This window comes from Gymnodraco acuticeps, unplaced genomic scaffold (assembly GCF_902827175.1).
Source record: "Gymnodraco acuticeps unplaced genomic scaffold, fGymAcu1.1, whole genome shotgun sequence".
In the NCBI taxonomy this organism is placed as follows: Eukaryota; Metazoa; Chordata; class Actinopteri; order Perciformes; family Bathydraconidae; genus Gymnodraco; species Gymnodraco acuticeps.
This window is the reverse complement of record NW_022990836.1, coordinates 865150-873284: the sequence shown is the minus strand read 5'-3', so window position 1 is coordinate 873284 and position 8135 is coordinate 865150.

The following is an 8135-nucleotide window of genomic DNA, read 5'->3' as shown; positions in this document are numbered from 1 at the left end:
CTGCGGCATGTGTACGGCTCCTTCTGGGTACTGCAGTTTCTGAAGTGCCGGAGCGGCGTTCTGGTGCTCCCTGTCAGAACTGCACCCCTGTCAGACGGGACATATACCACGTGATGACACGTTTGTGTTGTGTTCAAGGACCCTGACATTGGCCAGGAAAAACAGGCACTCTCTGTTTAATTATTTTGCGGCCTAGATTTTTTACAATTTTTTCTTTTGTGCGTGTGTTTATAAATTACCTCGAGGGCCGTACCAAATGGTCTCGCGGGCCGTAGAGGGCCCGGGGGCCGGAGGTTCCCCACCCCTGACCTAAAGAGTAGAGCTCTATGCATCTAATGCCTCCAACATTTTCCGACAGCTCCATAATATGCCCCGGTTCGGACATCCCGACAGGACAATACAGCTTGTTTTGGGAAGCAGATCGATTGTCATCTTCATGTGATGTTAATATAAACAATACTAAAAATTAAGGTTTATATGTACAAGTACATATATATATATATATATAGGTTTATTGAATGAGTGAGGACTATACTGTGGGAAGTGAAAAGGTGCAGAGCGTCTCCTGTGTGTCTGCATGGCAGTCTTAAGTCATTGACCTGCTGATTGGTCTGTGGCTAGCTGATGCAGCGGCTGGGTATTGTGCATGTGTCCATAGTCCTGCTTGAGACAGGGACGGAGACATGTGAGATAAGACTTCCCACAGCACAGCAGCACAGCTGGGGAGCAACTAATTGGAGCTGTGTAGGGTGTGGGATATTATAAGCCCACATAATCAGGTTTTCAATGGCATGCTCCAGGATTTCACATGGAACTTGTCTTTTGCATTAACCATACATGCATTGCACCAACATAATTCAGTTTGACTTGTCTTAGTTTGTGAACAATGTGTTGCCTTTGAGAACAATGTGTTGCCTTTGAAACGCCTTTCCAAAAACTGTTATAGTAAGTCTTCCTCTCTTTGAAGCAGTAACCTCAGAGAAGGACCCCTCAGGCATGATAATTAGACAACAACACAAATGCAAAATATTCGTCTTCAAATGTTGTATGTCTAGGGCTTAGGAATAAAGTAAAAAAGCCCCATTGTTGCTTGAACTCTTTTCAATAATTGTATGTGCACTATCCACGCTGAATCTAATGGTGCGTTCACACCGGATGCGATGCGATTCGCTCCGGCGGTGCACATTTTTTCAACTCAAGCATCAAATTTGCGCAACGCATTCTCATGTTACCCAATCAGCAGTGAGGATCTCAGTCTGCCGTCACTGACGTTGAATCAGAAAAAACAAAACATCAGCCGTTAGTTGTTAGCACACAGACCTCACAGCTCCTCATATCTGTTCAGAAACTGGAGGACAGTTATACTGTAGTGCAGGCATCCTCAAAGTCCGGACTCAGGTCCGGATCCGGACCGAACCGAACCACAACTGTCTCTGGACTCTGAGCAAATTATACTTTTCATATGTATTATCTGCGAGACATCGCCACAATGCAACGAGTCAAAATGATCTGCTATGTCCATAGACTGCAAACAGCGCTCGGCATGTCCATGTCGATATGATGAATTAAAGTAAATGGGGGACCCTGATGTAAACAAGACGAAAAGTCTTTCTCTGGTCTGCATCCCCTTAACATATGTTTTGAGCTGTACTGTACTGTACCCAATATACAAGCTGTTAATAAACTTTTCAATCAATCAATCAATCTGTTCCACTGTCTGTGTGTATCTGTCAAGGCATTGGTCCAATCACATTCAGCATCCCGTCAGCGTTTTTTCCCCCAAAACAATCTGCGAATCAGAGGCACAGTAGGGCGGGTCTAAATGTGTGTCTCGTCTCTTTCCACCTGTCTGAGTCAGAGCGAGAGTTTAAAAAAAAAAAAAGATTCAGAGCGAGAGTTAACAGCTCATCTAGTTCCATCTGTACTGTAGCTAGTAGCCTCGTTTTACCTACCTAAAAATAGGCCTTAGCTTAGAGGCTTCTCAATTCTTAAATTTCCCCTCCTCGACTCCCCTCCTCGAGACTTTAGTCCCGCCCACAGGAGATGCGAGCGGAGGACCGAGGAGAGAGGAGGGGAAGCAGCAGACGTTTTAAAGAAATGAGAAACTCCTCTCCTCTGAGCGGTCATTTTAAAGCGACGTCCGTTCATTATTACATGGCAACAGCTGCATCAGCTGTCGAGCGTTTTGTCATAGCGCTGTATTTTATAATCTCTGTTAGATCAGCTGGACATTGTTCCCCCACATATTGACTTTGAATTCATTGAGAGTGCGGTATAATGAGACAATAACAGGCTACAGATGCGGACACACACACACAAATATATTTATATAAATATATACAATTTAAAGTATGAGAGCACTCTCATAATAACGTAACACAATCAGAGACTGGATATATCCCCCCCTCTCTCTGGTCGCTGAAATGGGGAATTGAAATTACGGGCCGAAAGTTGTATTTACAAGTATTACAAGTAAGCAGAGGACACCATGATAACTGAGACCCGTCTGTCCTCTGCATCTACGCACTGTACAACACACACCTACGCACTGTACCACACACACACACACCTACACACTGTACAACACACACCTACACACTGTACCACACACACACTGTACCACGCACACACACCTACACACTGTACCACACACACACTTACACACTGTACCACACACACCTACACACTGTACCACACACACCTACACACTGTACCACACACACACCTACACACTGTACCACACACACACCTACTGCTCCTAAAGCATAATCAGGCTACAGCCGTTGTGTATTTTATTATGTGAAGCACTAAATGGTTTTAGAAAAATATGGACTCTTTGTTTGTAGATATCTACTAAACTAAAGCAAATAAAGAGAGTAGGCCTGTTATACTGAGTGATATATATTATACACACTGCTCTGCTTTCTGCACGGACCTTACAGCTGTTCTCTCTGGAAACATCGCAACGCGATGAAAGCAGTTTCTAAAATAATATCCAGGGGATGCATGCAGAGCTGTCATTGGCTGAGATAAGTCCGGCCGTGCGTCACGCCTCCACCGTTCCCGGAAATGCATCAGCGGAGGAGCCGTGGAGGAACCATCAGTGTATCCTCGGTTATAGCTCCTCCAGAGAGCCTCCTCGACGCTCGATCCTCGGTCCTCGGTGTGCGTTTAGATAAATGAGATGTCCTTCAAAATGGCGCGCTGAAATTAATTTCCGGGTCACTACCGGAGGACCGAGGAGTCGAGGAGGGGAAATTTGAGTATTGAGAAGCCTCTCTTGCCACCCCAGTTGGCAGCTTTGTTTTGAAAGAAATGTTGTGGATCATCGGACATTTATGAGAGAAAGTCTCTAATGTCCGAGTGTTAGTGAATGCAGCACAAGATGCACGTCGTGCATCATGCGTCATGCAGGACCCTCCCCCGTTCCTGGCGCGAGCGTGGAAATATGATTGGCGGCGATTTCATTTGAAGAGGACGGCGCAAAACGAGAAGCATTCGGACTCAAGCACTGAAGGAATGAGGTATTTGCGGTCTACAATGACAGAGAAGAGACTGTCAGTTTGGCTGTACTCAGCATTGAATCAAAACGCACTAAAGCTGTTGATCTTAATATGTTTGTGAGGCGTTTTGCTGAACAAAATGGTAATCACCGCATTCAGCTGTAATAGACATGTCAACTTGATGCTCTGCTCACGATGAGCATACAAAACTATTAAGATAATGCCCCCAAAAAACTGTTTTAAGTCCTGAGAAAGTCAAATAAGACGGTGTGTAAAACTTCACTGCCCAGCCAAAAAAAAGTAACCACTTTGATTTAACTAGGCCAGTAGGTAAGGACTTTCCGCTGGATAATAACTGAAGTATAAAAGAATGCATGACTGAAGTGATGGAGACCATGTTGAAGGCAAACACAAAGAGGAAATAACAGGTCAAGCAAATCCCCCTCTCAGATTCCACAGCAACCAGAAGAACATAAATACTGGCTGGTGATTTGATTCATCAGCTTTGTGATGGAATAAAAAATGCACAGTGCATTTCCTTAGCTGTGGGTGAGTCCACTGACACCACTGACAATGCTCAGTTGCTGGTGTTTGTGAGTTTTTATGATGAGGCAAAGGGGGAGTTTGTTGAAGATGTGTTGGGCCTGACAGACCTCAGTGGACGCACAAGGGGGAATACATTTATAAAGCAATAATGGGAATGCTGAATGAAAGAGGGTGCAGCTACCTTTATTCATAACTGTGCAGCTCTTACACTGCGACTCTGAGGGGTCAAGCACAGACACAATAACAATGAAAACTGCTGCATACAGATTATTTTAGTTTTTGCAACCTCGTGTTAAGAATCTTGTTGCAATTGTTTAAAAGTTTGAATGACCGTAATAAACGGACCTTTGTCTTATTGAAACATTTATTTTGGACCTTAAGATTTGTATTTGAGTACCCCTGCTGTAGTGTATACAAAACACCAACTGTCTGTGTCATGGCGAATACAGTCGCTGGTTTATTGATGTCTGTAGGCCGTTGTTGTGAGTGTGGAGGAGCATATACAATGTTAGCTTAGCCCAGTGGTTCTCAAACTTTTTCTGTCATTCCCCACTTTGAACAGGTGGGCCTTTTCAAGCCCCACCTGTTCCTCATCGCTCCAATAAAATGGTAGGCCAAGCTTAAAATGGTCAAATGTATCATTCTATAACAGGGGTCTCCAACCTTTTTTAGGATGAGAGCTACTTTCAAAAAATAAAACAAGTCGTGAGCTACTTTTACTCCTCTTTTTTGTTTTTTTGCAGTGTATATATTTAGCACATTTTAACATTATTATATGCTTACCTTTAACCTTTGTGTGCTGTTTGGGTCTGTGGGACCCGTTTTCAGTGTTTACTAAAATAAAATGTATGCAATTTAATTATTTTAACCTGATTTATTTGGTGGTGGACGTCACATCCTCTAGGGTCCGGGGGCATGCACCCCCAGGAAGATTTTTTTTAAATGTTGAAGTTAAACGCATCAATCTGGTGCACTTTGAGCTAGGGCTGCTCAATTAATCGTATTTTAATTGCAATTACGATTTTGGCTTGCAACGATTATGAAAACAACATAATCGAAATAAAACGATTTTATTTATTTTTTAAATAGGATTTTCAGTTGAATTATACTTAAAGTTCAGGGTAATCAACTGTTAAAAACATACTTTTCAAATTATTTTCTTCAATAAATTGATGTTTTTCAAAGTAAATGGTTAATCGTTTTTAATAATCGTGATATCAATTATTGACCCAAATAATCGAGATTATGATTTTTGCCATAATCGAGCAGCCCTACTTTGAGCCCAACATGAATGTATGGATACAGCTCTCAACACTCAGATGAAAAGGAGCTGTATACTTTTCAATAATCCAAACATCTTTAGAATATGATCACAACCAATCATTTAAACTTGTTTATTCTTATCTTATGTTACCTAGTTAGCATTCTTTCTTTTTATTTATGCATATTTGACTAATCACTCCCCTTTTAAACTTTTTACTGTCCTATAGTACACATTGGAATGATTTCTTACTTTATTGTTTACAACTTTATTAAATAGATAAAGGTGTGCTCTCTCTCTTGCTCTCTCGCTCTCTCTCTCTCTCTCTCTCGCTCCACATTGCTTTTCTTCCCGACTGCAACGCTGTTGTGTGTGTCTGTGAGAGAATTTCACATGTGTGTATGAGAGATGTTTACCAGTGTCTCTGAGGGCCTAAGATATTCTACAAAATAATATTTAAAAACATTAAAACAAAATTATATTTTTCTTCATATATTTTTTTAAATATGTTTTTAGTAATATTTGTCATTAGTTTTACCAAAAATAACTTGATTAAATTGTATTTAAAATAACATTTCCAAAGAAATAAATCCTTTGAATCTGCCTATTCAGTTTCTGTTTGAATGTGAAGGGTGTAATGAAAGAAGCTCCTCTCTGCGAGGTGAAGACAGGAGCTGATTGGACGTCCAGCTATGAATTCACAGAGGGCCAGCTATAGTAACTGAACGAGAGAGTAATGTCAAATGACAGTACAATTGACCAATCATATCTTCCCTCTAAATGGGTGGGCTTTATTATCGCGGACTTTATGACAAGTTCCGCCAGCTGTGAAACGTTTCTTGTTTCCATAGCAACAACAACTGTCAACAGCGTAAACTCGCCTTCAAAATAAAAACATGCCAAATTACACTTAAGACATACAACTGCAACGAAAGTAACAAACACAATGCAATATTATTTTCAATTTCAAAGAACACAAATTGGGTTATCTACAGGTGTTGTTTTGTGTGGTAGAAGGTCGCTTTCATTGATGCGTTTTGCCGTTGTTTTGATATTCCACCAGTGTAAAAAAAAAAGAAATATATATATATTTTTTTCAAATATTTTTTAATTTCGCGACCCACCTATCACATCTCTGCGCCCCACCAGTGGGGCGCGCCCCACACTTTGAGAAACGCTGGCTTAGCCTGATCGATCTGATATCCATTCAGAAAACACACAAGTGTTTTGCCTGCAGACTTGTCAAAGCATTAATTCATGGTTTTTACTAACCGTTATCAGTATATTGTTACTTCGGCATCATTTTGTATTACAATTGAATCATATACTACAACAAAATAGTACAAACATTTTTGTTGTAGTTTTCTACCATAGTATCTACATGGAGATAAGCCCCACCCCATCTCAAGAGCGTCTAGTTTGAATGACGCGAGTACAACTGACAGCCGTGGTGAAACTCAAGTGATGAGAGCGATGCAAATATTGACATTGCGTCCGGTGTGAACGCACCATAAGTTCCCTTGTGTCGGCTCCTTACAGAAAAGTTTAATTTCCTCTTTTAAAGAGGACTATCTCAACTGCAAATTACAACTGTTGAATTTGAGGTCCTACATTAAGGGCAGCCACAAAGAGTGAATCATTTACAGTTTGTCTTTATAATGTGGTTCATTATAAGTATCAAGCATAATGCAGGCCTACTGTGTGATTTACTGGATATTATCCTTGTACTGTATCTGTTGTTAGAGATTTGGAGGGATAACCGGTCCGCTTTTCAAATCTCCGCGCGTTCCTATGAAGCTGGTTATAATACAGGAAGGAATCCATATCTACAAAGTAACCGTTAACAATAATCTACTTTAATGGCAATATGACAATGCAATACAATCATTACAATACAACATGATATATTACAGTTATATTGTAATGCTTAAGGAGTAATGCCGGCTTACTCCTGCCCTGGTCCGCATACTGCAGAGCTACTTTCACCCGAGGGCAGCATGTGAAGAAGAGGCCGAACGCCAGGGATCCACCGGATATATACCAGAGTAAGAAGGAGGGGTTTGGTGTTAGGTCAGCTGGTCATCTTTTCAGGTCATCTCATTGGGAGACGCAACGCTGGCCAGCAGGAAACCAAACAGGCTCACTTTCCAACAAAAGGTCTCAAGGCCTGCATACCTACACCTCCCCCACAGAGCAATAAAACCCTGTTTACTCCAACCAGCCCAGAATGTTTATAGCCATTTGTAGTCCTTACATTTATGAAAGGATAAAACAGAGAAATCAATATAAAACACAAACACAGGTATTGTTTGAACAGTATTCACTTAACTGCTACTATTGATAAGCACCAGAGAAACCCAAGGGACCTCTCTTAACATCACAACCACTGTAGCTCGTTCTAAGTTGAATGCAAATCAGGACATGCTCTCACCTTCCCCCATCTTCCTTTGTCCTCAAAAACACATGTCAACAGGCCCCAAATGCAGCTCACAGTTTTACCCAAATTATTCCCATTTTAAGCTTATCCATAGTTTGCTAACATGAAATACAAATATAACTCTACAAATCCCCCTTTTTATCTCCTTCTCCAGAGATAAACTTAGACAAGGCATTTTGAAATATACCCACTGTCATTCTTTTCTACTGTGTCCGTAAATCCATCCGAAGCTGGTATTTAGAGTACTTGAAACCTTCATGGAGACAGAACACCACTTTCCATGGCAGTGAAGGAACCATGAGGGGGTAGCTGAGTGCTAGAATCATCAGCCCCCCCCCCCCCCCCCCCCCCCTCGGAGGAATAGCCCACAAGGACAGCTAATAGGGAG